General features: G+C 43.8%; 1 protein-coding gene across 3 annotated transcripts in view; it reads left to right on the plus strand.

Moving 5' to 3' along the window:
• The first annotated feature begins 3,660 nt into the window (after nucleotides 1-3,660).
• The window catches only part of TEX15 (testis expressed 15, meiosis and synapsis associated), a 330,325-nt gene continuing 320,464 nt past the window's right edge, over nucleotides 3,661-13,521 (plus strand). For 2 of the 3 annotated variants that reach the window (XM_033915913.1, XM_033915932.1), the window contains exon 1: nucleotides 3,861-3,956. The gene's annotated coding sequence lies outside the window, so the exon portion shown is untranslated. Of the gene's footprint in view, nucleotides 3,791-3,860; nucleotides 3,957-13,521 lie in introns of those variants that run through there. The other variant, XM_033915922.1, reaches the window with a different exon arrangement.

The following is a 13,521-nucleotide window of genomic DNA, read 5'->3' on the forward strand; positions in this document are numbered from 1 at the left end:
TGGTTTAGTACATCTTCCAACTTACTGAGATTTGTTTCAGTTCCTCCACATCATCACCCTGGAAAACCATTTCCGGTTCAGGTAGATATCTTACATCTTCTTCCGTAAAGACCAAAGCAAAGAATTAATTTAGTCTCTCCGTTATGGCCTTATCCTGCCTTAGTGCCCCTTTTGCTCCTTGATCATCCTTGATTTTCTGCTTCTGATGCACCTAAAAAATTGTTATGAGTTTTTGCCTCTTTGGCAAGTTTCTCTTCATATTCTTGTTTAGCTTTCTTTATCAATGCTTTGCATCTAACTTGCCAGTGCTTATGTCTCTTCCTATTTCTTCATTGGGATCCTTTTTCCATTTTTTAAAGGATATTTTCTTGGCTATAATAGCCTCTTTCACTTCACCTTTTAACCAAGCATGCATATCCTGACAATCTGATTGGCTGGGTGTGTCCTGAGAAATAGATAGAGAATTTAAACATGGAAAATACCTATGATAACATAATTGCAATTGGATGGGGATCAAGGGGGCTAATTTTTAAAGCACTTAGAAACCTATGGTACTTTGTGTGTCTAAGTGCTTTGAAAATGAGCCACATGTACAGTGGTACCTCGGTGCACTCTATTCTACAAATTACAGCTTTGCATGGAATCAGCAGGAACTTTCACTGTGGTTAAGTTACTGCTTAGAATAAAAAAATGATTAGTCATGAATTTTTTAACACATTCAGTTTAAAGGTTTTTCATGATTTGTCGTAATGCATAATTGTGAAAAATGTTTACAGAAATCATGACTCAGTGAACTATAGAGTAAACAGGTACAATATTTTATAGTTTGTGGACTTGTTAAATTTACCACGGGATGGTGGAAATGTAAATTTTACAAGAATAGGAATAGCCTTGGTTTTGTTAATGATGACAAATAATCCCTTCTGGTTCTTGAAGATTTAAGGTCGCAATATTCAAGGCGAGGAAGAATTTTCTCAGTGCAAGAACACAAAAAAAAAAACCAAACAACAACACATAAGAAATACTCAGAATGAGTTTGCCTTGTATTGTCACAACCGCTTCTCTCTCTCAGGACGTCTTTTCACCGTGCAAGACAAGCAAAACATTTGCAAAATTGGCGCCTTGGAAACCGAGCGTGCCTCGATTTGTGACCCACCCAAACTCGCTTCTTACTGTCATCTGGGCCTCGGCACTGGCACCGGCATGTCCTGTGCGTTGGTGCCGGTGCCCAAAGATCGGCCTCCTCTTCTTGCTGGGCCTTGAGCATCTGCACATGCTCAAGGCCTGCGAGTTCATGCTCAAGGCCCAGCAAGAAGAGGAGGCCGATCTTCAGGCACCGGCACCAATGCACAGGACATGCCGGTACCGGTGCCGGTGCTGAGGCCCAGATGACAGTAAGAAGCAGGTTCGGGTGGGTCTGGGGGACTTCAGATTGCAGCAGGGGGGGGTGCCAAATTGCGGTGAAGGGGTGCCAGATCGTGGGGCAGGGGGGGAGGGTGCCGGATTGCAGGGGGGCTTTCGGAGGGAGCAATGCCGATTCTCGTGGGGGGACGACAGAGCAGCGCCGCTGGCCTTGGGGGGTGGGGACGTATCAAAGCAAGTTTCCATTATTTCCTATGGGGAAACTCGCTTTGATATATGAGTATTTTGGTTTACGAGCATGCTTCTGGAACGTAAACCAAGGTACCACTGTATATGTGTTGATGTACACATTAGAAAATGACACAGGGACAATTTTGTCCCTGTCCCCACAGGAACTCAGTTTCCCTGTTCTATCCCTGTGAGTTTTGTTGCTGACCATAAGCTCTGCTTTAACTGCACAAGCCTTGAACACTTATGATTTTAAAGTAAGGCTTGTGGAGATTTTTAATTTAATTTAATTCTTATATACCGCTAATAACTGTGAGGTGAGGTGAGATGAGGACAGAGCTTGCAGGAATGGGGCAGGGAGAGGAAAAGAACTCTCCAGGATGGGAAAATGAATTCCCATGGCGATGGGGAAAAATTTGTCTCTATGTCATTCTCTAGCACACATGCTAACAAGATCATGCATGCTCTTCTGTTGTCTGCATGTGCATAGGCTGTCTTGGGCGGGGGAAGAAGGGTATGTGAGTGACATTTGATCAGAACTGGGATGGAGTATTGAGACCATGTGGAAATAGCTAGCTGTAGGATCCAGGTGCATCCATCTCTTCTAGTGGAAATAAATACAGGATCCAGGTGGATTGAGCCCTTCTAGATGGAATTGTTGCAGGATCCAGGTGGACTCTACTCTTTGTTCAGAATTCCTGCTTGATCTAGGCAAATCCTGCCTATATTTAAGACAATTTAAGCTGGACCCTGTTAAGCTGCCCTTGGGTGAGAATCCAGGTGGATCTAGCACTTTTGAGGAACATAAAAACTTAATGGAGGTAGTTCCAGCCCCCAAGGAGAGAATTCCTGCTAGATTCAGGTAGATACAGCCCTCCTGGAGTAGTAAAGGGAGGGGGAGGCGGTCCGCCCGGGTGCCGTCTTTGTGAGGACACCAGCACCCCTTCTCCTTTCTACCCCCTGCTCATTTCCACTCCCTGCTGCATGTGTGCCTTCACTTTCCCCTTCCCCATGTACCTCTATCTCTTCACTGGCGCGAGCAGCAACTCCAACCTGATGCTTGTGCCAGTGTCAACTCTCCGTCTGACATCACTTACAGGTCCCGTGCCTAGAAGTGATGTCAGAGGAAGAGGCGACCCAATGTGGGCAGCAAGTTGGTCATACTGCTTGCACTGGAAAATTAAAAAGAGGTATGGGGTAGGGAAGGGGTGTGTGCACATGGCAGGGAGGACGGGATAGGTAGGGGTAGATAAAAGGGCGAGGAGGAGTGCCTCTCACCCTTGCTATGCTACTGGCTGGATCTGGGTAAATACAGCCCTCCTGGAAGCAATGGTGGCTGAATCCAGGTGGATGCATCCCTCCTGGAAGCAAAGACCTGCTGTGTCTTCCTCTGCTTACTCCCATCCCCACAGAACTGTAGGTCAGTGGGCCAGGCCAGGGCAAAGACAGCATGGGGGTGTGCCCTATATCAAAATCAGCAGTGGCTGCCACAAGAAAATTACACGCGGATCTTAAGGTGGTAGTTAAAAGATCCGAGAATCCTGCTTTTACCCAGGCCCGACATAAAAGAATAGCAACAACTTAGTCACATGTGATTTTTAAAGTACATAGATTTTTTTTCCCCAAACTAACTTAACTAGCAAGAATCAACAAATTATTTGACTACATAACACCGCTCCCTGCTGAAAGATAAAGAAACAACAGCTCCATGAATCTATTTCCCCATCGCACAATTCTCTGACACGTGAGCCGCATTAGGCTCGAGCTCAGGTTAGTGGTTGTTGGGTGACAGAAGGGAACGCTTTGACTAAACACTCTCACTTCTGATTGGTTGATGAAGCAGTTCCATAGGCAGCGCCTCCCAGCCGAGCTGTGTGAACAGCGCTGGGGAAATGGTTGTATCGTGTCTGTCTTTTTTTCTGAGGTACTACTGCTAGTATCAGCTAATAGTTAATCTGTTTCTCTCTGTCACTGGCTACGTCCTTCCTCCTCCTCTCTATTTTCCTCATAGCGGGTAACCAAACAATAAAACGAACGTCAAGCCCAGACAGTAAGTGTTGAGACAGAGCGGAGGGCACTAGAAAGCATTAGCTTCGGAAAGGGGGCGGGGCCTCCGGTGTTTCAGAAACTACGCAGCACGCGCCCCGTCTTGTTGCCTCGCGACTGAGGCAGGTGGAGCTGGATCCTCTACTGTGATAGGGTTAGTATGGGTGGGAGGGAAGATGTTCTCCGTTTGTAAACAGTCGTTAGGTTTTTATACACGTGGAGCAGCTTTACTGAGGTAAAGAATTTGCGGGCTGCAGGTGACTTCTCGCGCTTGCTTTTGCAAGTGGTACTCGGATGTCGGTGGCCCTTGGCGGCTGCAGGTAAATGGGTCTTCTTGGGATTTAGGCCTTCTTTATTTCCTGGCATACTGAGATCGCTTGCAACATTCGGAAAATTAGGTGCCAGCTTTATGGGTGCCGATACGTGCTGGGCATCCCTAGTATTGAATAATTTCCCTCACCATGACCAGGAAGAGGTAGGATTGTTTGGCACCCCCCAACTTTTTTTTTTTGGGAGGGAGGATGTTAGCACTTAAGCCCACTGTAGCTTCAGGTATAATGTTATACTACTGTGGTTCGCACATGTTCGAGAGGCTTGTCGCCGTTTGATACAGTGCTTTGCGAGTACACGTTGTCTTCAGGGGAGCTCCCTTCTATATTTTTTTTCTGGTAGACTGATGGAGGAAGGGGGAAGGGGGGTTCCCGGTTCCCTCTTTGTGCAGAGTCCGCATTGTTATGTGGTGTGAAGAAATGGGATGATGAGGTTTGTGCGGATCATCTGAGCAAACTTTTCAAAGTGATTTGCAGTTCTAAATCCGACATACTCTATCCAATCGACACATTTTTTTAACCTAACAAAAGCAAAGCTGACTACAGGTTAAGCTACTGTACCACTATTCCTCTACTGTCTCAAACAATTACTATGCACTGTCCTAACCTGGGACATCTCACCGTAACTTGCCTATATTGTTCCAATACCTTTACAAATCTAAACTCTTAATTTTAACAAGAGGTGAGCGCATTTCTGCATTAAAGCTAAGTCACCTGCTATCGGCCAGCACAAACGCATAAAACCTCAGTCGAAACAGTGGGAGCTCTTATCATAAATAACCCGAACGCTGAACGAGCGCTCGCTCCCCATCTTAGCTGCCAGCGCGAAGTGCTGTGGTTGCTTGGGCACTCCAGATATTGAACCAATCCTTCAATGTGTCCAAGCAGGGAAACTACGTTTATTGCCTGTATGTTCCTTAAAAAAAAGAAAGAAAAAAAGTGGTAGCCATTCATGCATTTTTACGATTTTAAGATATTGAGGACATTTTTATTAAACCACGCATGGCAATTCTGTGTGTAGATTGCACTCATTCAAGAGTGTGTTTTTAGGCTGCCATCTGTTGATTTTGGGGGTCTCCATTATCTCATTGGTGATTAACACTACTTAAAAACTTTTAAAAAATTGTATTAGCCTCCTTAATTAGCTTATTTTGTCCAGGTAGTTTTGTGAAATCTGACACCTACAAGTCTTGCAAAATTGGTGCTCAAACAAGTTAAACTATAGGTTTGTGAAATTGATGCTTCCTCTAAATCCCTGATTCTATATATTATGCCCAAATTTCCACCACAATAAATTGTCAAATGAGTTCAGAAATATTAGTAACTGGGTGTAAGTGATGTGCACATGAATTTTTGAAGACTATGAAGCAGTGTCAACTTCAGTTGCATGTATCTGAAAAAGGGATGTGTCGGGGGTGTTCCAAAATGTTGGTCATGGATTTATAGAATTTACTCCAAAGTGTGCCTAAGTTGGGCACCAGCATTTACACTTGCTTTCAGCAGGTGTAAGTACAGCACCCAAAAGTTAGGTGTGGGATCCACATTAAATGCCATTCATTCTACAGTATAAAAGGCAAGCTCCCTTTTTATCCCTTTAGCGCTCAAGTTCTTTAGTGTCATATTTTTGGTGCCATTTATTGAATTTCCTTATATAATAACTTTATTTTTCTTTACCGCCTTAGTCAAAGTGACATCTAGGCAGTTCACATAGAAAGAAGGTGGTCTATCTATCTTTGGTGGTCTATCTTTCTTTTTGTATGTTTGGTATGGGGCTATTTGGTCTAACAGGTCTTTACTGAATTTTTCCCATCTTGTTGGGAATTCCTGTATTTCGTTGGTTGTGGGACGTAGCTCATTCTGTTGGGTTTATGGTACCACGACTGGTCATTGTTTTTGTGTTTTTACTTTTGTATTTCGGTTGTGAACTCTTTTTTTTGCCAACGTAGGTTGAAATTGCCAATATAGTGGTCTGACCAGATGCATTTTTTCCAGGTCCCTGTGTAATATTGTATTTTTGAATCAAGGGTTTCTTTTTGAGAGAATGTAACTATGTCTAGTTTGTGTCCTTTTTCATGGGTTATCTCTGTGTCTGGAATTGGAAAATCGAGTGACATTAGGAAGTTAGCAATTTCGGTTACTTCTGGCTTTCCCTTTTGTTCTAGGTGTATGTTTATGTTCCCCAGAAGTAGATTGTATGATCCTTTTAGGGTATTTACGGTTAGAATTTCGAAGAATTCATCTCTGGCGTTTGACCATTTTTTGGGTGGGATATAAAATAGAATAGTAGTCAGTGATTCTTCTAATTAGGTGTTAGTGATTTTGCAAGTTAGTATTTCTAGGTTTTCTGATGTTTTGGAGTCTGTCTTAATGTAGTTAAAGGGTTCTTTTAGTATAATCGATAGGCCACCTCCTTTTTTCCTGCTTCTTGATAGTGGGAGTATTTTGTATCCCTGTGGTAGAATTTTTTTCATGATAATGTCTGTGTCAGAGACCATCCATGTTTCTGTTAGAAATAGGAAATCTGGCTTTGTTTGCAATATCCAGTCGTTTATTTCTCAATATCCAGTGCTTTGTTTCTCACGGAATGGGTATTTAGATAGTATCCTGTAATATTTTCATAGCTGGTTGGGGTGGGAGTTTCAGAATATATTAACTTTTTTAGGTTTCTGTTTTTGGTCTGATTCCTGTATGGTTTGCGAGGTTTACGGTTGGTGTTTATCACTGGGATTTGAAGTGGGCCTTGTTCTAGATAGGTTTTTAGGAGTTGGTGGGAGTTTGTTGATTTGGATGGTTTGGCTGGTCTGTGCCAGGAGGGATAGTTATGAATAGGTTGATGGGATTTGTTTTCATTGGCCCAACATCTAGAGCAGATTAGGTACAGTATTCCTAGTAGTAGTTGGTGTTTGTTATAAATTGCTATGTTGTTTGAGGTGTAGTGGGATGTAAGTTGTATCAGGTAGTAATAGGCAGTACAGGCTAAATATGCGATAGCAGGCTATACATGCGGTAACAGGTTGTACATGCGGTAAACAGATTATACATGCAGTCTATACAAGCTATACATGCAGTCTATACATGTTATGCAGGCTATACATGCAGTCTATATTGTCTATACAGGCTAAACATGCGGTAGCAGGCTATACATGCAGTAACAGGTTGTACATGCAGTCTATACAAGCGGTAGCAAGCTATACATGTAGGCTATAATTATAGATTATACAGGCAGCTGCTGGTTATCCCTTTGATGGTAAATAAAGAGTACTTATCCTGTGGTCTGTTTCAGACATTTCACATAGACGCTTCGCAAAGGCGCACACGCCTTTGCCGTGCGCCTTAGCTGGCAAGCCGAATGGCTTCGTGCCGTTCCCTTAGTTCAATTTGTATGGTTTTGCTGACCGGGGGGGCGGAGCTGGCTTGCACGCCCAGCTGGAGGGGAGGTAGTTTCAGTGGAGGCTCTGTGGAGGAGCCGGCCTCGATCTCAAAATCGCTGCCGATTGCAGCCTGTGGGGGCCTGAAGAGCTCTGTGGAGGAGCCTGAAAAGCTCTGTGGAGGAGCCGGATCAGAGTTGCTGAACGCTGCCGACTGCAGGGTCAGTTGTGTGCGCGCCGTTCCCGTGGTTCAATTTGTATGGTTTCGCCAACCGGGGGGGGCGGATCTGGCTCGCATGCCTGGCTGGAGGGGTGGGGCAATTTCAGTGGAGGCAAATAAATGTATATTTGTTGGAACATAAGAACATAAGCAATGCCTCCGCTGGGTCAGACCTGAGGTCCATCGTGCCCAGCAGTCCGCTCACGCGGCAGCCCAATAGGTCCAAGACCTCTGCAATAATCCTCTATGGTTCATAGACAAAACTGCTGAAGACAAAGGCGCGCGCCGACAACTGAGCGCAAGATGGAAGTGCGCGCCAAAGAAAAAGAGTGTTTTTAGGGGCTCCGATGGGTGGTATTGTTGGGGAACCCCCCCTTTACTTAATACAGATCGTGGCGGCGTTGGGGGGGTTTGGGGGGTTGTAACCCCCCGCATTATACTGGAAACTTAACTGTTTCCCTGTTTTTTAGGGAAAAAGTGAAGTTTTCAGTAAAATGTGGGGGGTTACAACCCCCCAAACCCCCCACAACGCGGCACGATCTGTATAAAGTAAAGTGCCCCCACTCCCCCCGTCAGAGCCCTTTAAAAGTCATTTTCTTTGGCGTGCGGCTCCGCATTGCGCTGAGTTGTCTGCGTGCGCCTTTGTCCTGGCGCGCTTTTGACCTGACACCATCCTCTATCTATACATCTATACCCCTCTATCCCCTTTTCCAGCAGGAAATTATCCAATCCTTTCTTAAACCCCAGTACTGATGAGTAGGAACCTATGTGTCTCTGGAAAATTGATTTAAAAAGTTTGTTCCAGAAAGCAGGCTTACATTAGATGTTCCCCTTATTAAAAGAATAGCCTAAAAAATGTGTTAGTGTACATATCTTTTAGCAAACATCTACAAGAAACTTATAAACAATGTTTAACATTTTGCTTTTTGTTACTGTTGGATACGATAGTGTAGCTTTTTAGTGAGAAGTAAACCAAGCTGTGTTTAGGGAAAAATTTTATAGAACTTATTTGTACTTGATATTCAGGATAGTTGACAGGGATGTCTGCTAAAACTAAAACATTGAAATGTATTAAAACAATTTTTATCTGGTATTCTAAGCCCTCTAAAAACTCTTTATACTTGGACCGCTAACCCTTCATTGTAGTTCCTTTCTATCCCATCTCCTGTAAACCGTGCCGAGCTCTACGAATGTGGAGATGATGCGGTATACAAACGTAAAGTTTAGTTTAGTTTAATATACAAAACTGCATGTTTGAGAAAATGTTTTTCCATAAAAGTTTTGCATATTGTATTGCTAAAGTGAGATATTTATCTATCCTCTAATTTCTACAGATTTCTAGAAAATGGTCCCTTGAGAATTCTAGGCTTATTTGGAATTATTGTGTGCTGTTGTAGAATAGCAGTAAACTTTGAGATGTACTGAAGGATTTTTTTCTCTGTGGGAACAATCCCTATATCACTCTCCACAACAATATTTTTTTTCCCATTCCCATCCCATCCCTGCTGTAAAGCAAACTTCATAACCCCATCCCCTGACCATCGCTGCATTTTTCTTCCCTGTTATCTCACCATCCCCACAGTCTTAATTTTCTTCCCTGCACCTCCATGCCCCAAGCACAAAGGAAGATTTTATGCTTTTTTATGGATCTAACGGGCATAATCAGAAGCGTAGCTACATTTTGACATTTGGGAGAGCAGACTTTTTTAAAATAGGTGCTAAGGGGCAAGCAAGCCACAGCATCCCATAACAGAGAAGGTGCATCTGGATACTCCTGGAAAAGAGGGCTGTGAGTACCCTTCTCCTCTTCCACCTGTTTAGCATTTTTTTTTTTTTGTTTGCTTCCTGACCCAGGGAGGGTGGCACACGCACAGCCCTCTTTATTTTTTTTCAGCCTAGCATATCTCCTTTTTAAAATGTTGTTATTTTCTGGGCTAAAAAGAAATAGAGGACTGCATATCCCCCCCCATCCTGTAAGTTTTACATAGTAACATAGTAGATGACGGCAGATAAAGACCCGAATGGTCCATCCAGTCTGCCCAACCTGATTCAATTTAAATTTTTTTTTTTTCTTCTTAGCTATTTCTGGGCGAGAATCCAAAGCTTTACCCGGTACTGTGCTTGGGTTCTACGTTAATACCCTTTAAGTATTTGAACGTCTGAATCATATCTCCCCTGTCTCTCCTTTCCTCTAGGGTATACATATTCAGGGCTTCCAGTCTCTCCTCAAACGTCTTCTGGCGCAAGCCTCCTATCATTTTCGTCGCCCTCCTCTGGACCGCCTCAAGTCTTCTTACGTCTTTCGCCAGATACGGTCTCCAAAACTGAACACAATACTCCAAGTGGGGCCTCACCAATGACCTGTACAGGGGCATCAACACCTTCTTCCTTCTACTGACTACGCCTCTCTTTATACAGCCCAGAATCCTTCTGGCAGCAGCCACTGCCTTGTCACACTGTTTTTTCGCCTTTAGATCTTCGGACACTATCACCCCAAGGTCCCTCTCCCCGTCCGTGCATATCAGCTTCTCTCCTCCCAGCATATACGGTTCCTTCCTATTATTAATCCCCAAATGCATTACTCTGCATTTCTTTGCATTGAATTTTAGTTGCCAGGCATTAGACCATTCCTCTAACTTTTGCAGATCCTTTTTCATATTCTCCACTCCCTCTTCGGTGTCTACTCTGTTACAAATCTTGGTATCATCTGCAAAAAGGCACACTTTTCCTTCTAACCCTTCAGCAATGTCACTTACATACATATTGAACAGGATTGGCCCCAGCACCGAACCCTGAGGGACTCCACTAGTCACCTTTCCTTCCTTCGAGCGACTTCCATTAACCACCACCCTCTGGCGTCTGTCCGACAGCCAGTTTCTGACCCAGTTCACCACTCTGGGTCCTAACTTCAGCCCTTCAAGTTTGTTCAACAGCCTCCTATGAGGAACTGTATCAAAGGCTTTGCTGAAATCCAAGTAAATTACATCTAGCATATGTCCTCGATCCAGCTCTCTGGTCACCCAATCAAAAAATTCAATCAGGTTTGTTTGGCACGATTTACCTTTTGTAAAGCCATGTTGCCTCGGATCCTGTGACCCATTAGATTCAAGAAAATACACTATCCTTTCTTTCAGCAACACTTCCATTATTTTTCCAACAACTGAAGTGAGGCTCACCGGCCTGTAGTTTCCTGCTTCATCCCTGTGACCACTTTTATGAATAGGGACCACATCCGCTCTCCTCCAATCCCCAGGAATCACTCCCGTCTCCAGAGATTTGTTGAACAAGTCTTTAATAGGACTCGCCAGAACCTCTCTGAGTTCCCTTAGTATCCTGGGATGGATCCCGTCTGGTCCCATCGCTTTGTCCACCTTCAGTTTTTCAAGTTACTCATAAACACCCTCCTCCGTGAACGGCACAGAATCTACTCCATTTTCTCGTGTAACTTTGCCGGACAATCTCGGTCCTTCTCCAGGATTTTCTTCTGTGAACACAGAACAGAAGTATTTGTTTAGCACATTTGCTTTCTCCTCATCACTCTCCACATATTTGTTCCCAGCATCTTTTAGCCTAGCAATTCCATTTTTTATCTTCCTCCTTTCACTAATATATCTGAAAAAATTTTTATCTCCCTTTTTTACATTTTTAGCCATTTGTTCTTCCGCCTGTGCCTTCGCCAAACGTATTTCTCTCTTGGCTTCTTTCAGTTTCACCCTGTAGTCCTTTCTGCTCTCCTCTTCTTGGGTTTTTTTTATATTTCATGAACGCCAACTCTTTCGCCTTTATTTTCTCAGCCACTAGGTTGGAGAACCATATCGGCTTCCTTTTTCTCTTGTTTTTATTGATTTTCTTCACATAAAGGTCCGTGGCCATTTTTATCGCTCCTTTCAGCTTAGACCACTGTCTTTCCACTTCTCTTATGTCCTCCCATCCTAACAGCTCTTTCTTCAGGTACTTTCCCATTGCATTAAAGTCCGTACGTTTGAAATCTAGGACTTTAAGTATCGTGCGGCCGCTCTCCACTTTAGCCGTTATATCAAACCAAACCGTTTGATGATCGCTACTACCCAGGTGAGCACCCACTCGAACATTAGAGATACTCTCTCCATTTGTGAGGACCAGATCCAATATCGCTTTTTCCCTTGTGGGTTCCGTCACCATTTGTCTGAGCAGAGCCTCTTGAAAGGCATCCACAATCTCCCTACTTCTTTCCGATTCCGCAGACGGAACATTCCAGTCCGCCTCCGGCAGGTTGAAATCTCCCAACAGCAGAACCTCCTCTTTCCTTCCAAACTTTTGGATATCCACAATCAGATCCTTATCAATTTGCTGCGATTGAGTCGGAGGTCTGTAGACTACACCCACGTAGATAGAAGTTCCATCTTCTCTTTTCAGAGCAATCCATATCGCTTCTTCCTCTCCCCAGGTCCCTTGCATTTCGGTCGCTTGGATATTGATCTTTACATAGAGAGCTACTCCTCCACCTTTATGACCATCTCTGTCCTTCCTAAAAAGATTATATCCCGGTATGTTTGCATCCCATCCATGTGATTCACTGAACCATGTCTCTGTGATAGCAACAATATCTAGATCTGCCTCTAATATCAGGGCTTGCAGATCATGAACTTTGTTGCTTAGACTGCGAGCATTTGTGGTCATCGCTTTCCAGCTATTTTTCAGCGATAATCTCCTTTTTCGTATGGATTTTTGTGTCGTTTCACTTTCCGTTGCAATACTAAGAAATGAGTTGCTGATATTGCTTATGTTGCAGCCTTTACTACTATCACATCTTTTCTTTTGCCGGGGGTGGTCTCTATAATTGTCCTTCGTACATACACCACCCCCACCTTCTAGTTTAAATGCCTAGAAAAATATTGTCTAAATTTCTCTGCAAGGTTTCTTTTTCCTGCTGTAGTAATATGTAGCCTGGCCTGGTGAAAGGCAGGAGATCTACCTCTTGTGTCCAACCTTTCACCCTACTCCTTCTCCGTTCCCTATGGTCTGCCACCTCTTTCTCCTTTCCCCATCCCACCTGTGATTGGGAGGGAGTAGAGAGAGACTCAATCTGGTGATGGGATTTCTTTCCCCCTAATTAAAGCTGATCTTAAACTGCCTAGCTGCAGTAGAGCTATGAAAGAAGGAGAGGAAGGAAAGAGAACAGTAGGCTGGCTTGGTCTTACTTTGGAGGCTGGGGTGGTGCTGCCTGGAATAAACCACAACTGCTACTGCTTTTTCTTCACCATTATAAAGAAGTTAAGTCAAGGCAGAGCAGTGGCAGTGGGCAGGAAAGAAGGAGTTCTTTCCTGCTCCTGAAGAGGCCACGAGATCACCAAGGCTTTTAACATAGTATCAGGGTGGGGATGGGACCAGCCTTTGAGCCCCATTACCATGGGAATGCTTTGACTATTGGTTCCTGTCGCAAAATGGTCTACCATTACTGTGGTATTTAATCCTGGGTAATTAAAAAAGAAAAATTTCCCCATTACAGTAATTACCGTGGTAACCATTACTGTGTCACTCTTTAATGTTTAGTACAGAGGTGTCCAACCTTATGGCTTCCCTGGGCCGCATTGGCCTAAAAAAATGTTTCTGGGGCCGCGCAAATGCTGCAGCAAGACGGTAAACACCCGGGGGCAGCAGAGGAAATCACTGCATCGTCCTCAAACAGGGCCGCACAAAATACTTCATGGGGCCACAGGTTGGACACCCCTGGGCCACAGGTTGGACACCCCTGGTTTAGTACATCTGGCCTTTAAATTAGGAGAATGTCCTCGATAAAAACAGAGGCTGTAAACTAAAGTAGGTAATAGAACATGTAACAGTTGAGCACTGTCTACCACAGAAAGATGAATTTTAAATCTTCTAAATTCTTGAAATGTATAGATAGCTTTAATATATGAAAACATTTGGTCCATGACATATTTTTCTTATACTGCAAAAAAGAATATTTTATTTTAGTCCTAGATAT

This window comes from Geotrypetes seraphini, chromosome 1, assembly GCF_902459505.1.
Source record: "Geotrypetes seraphini chromosome 1, aGeoSer1.1, whole genome shotgun sequence".
Taxonomy (NCBI): domain Eukaryota; kingdom Metazoa; phylum Chordata; class Amphibia; order Gymnophiona; family Dermophiidae; genus Geotrypetes; species Geotrypetes seraphini.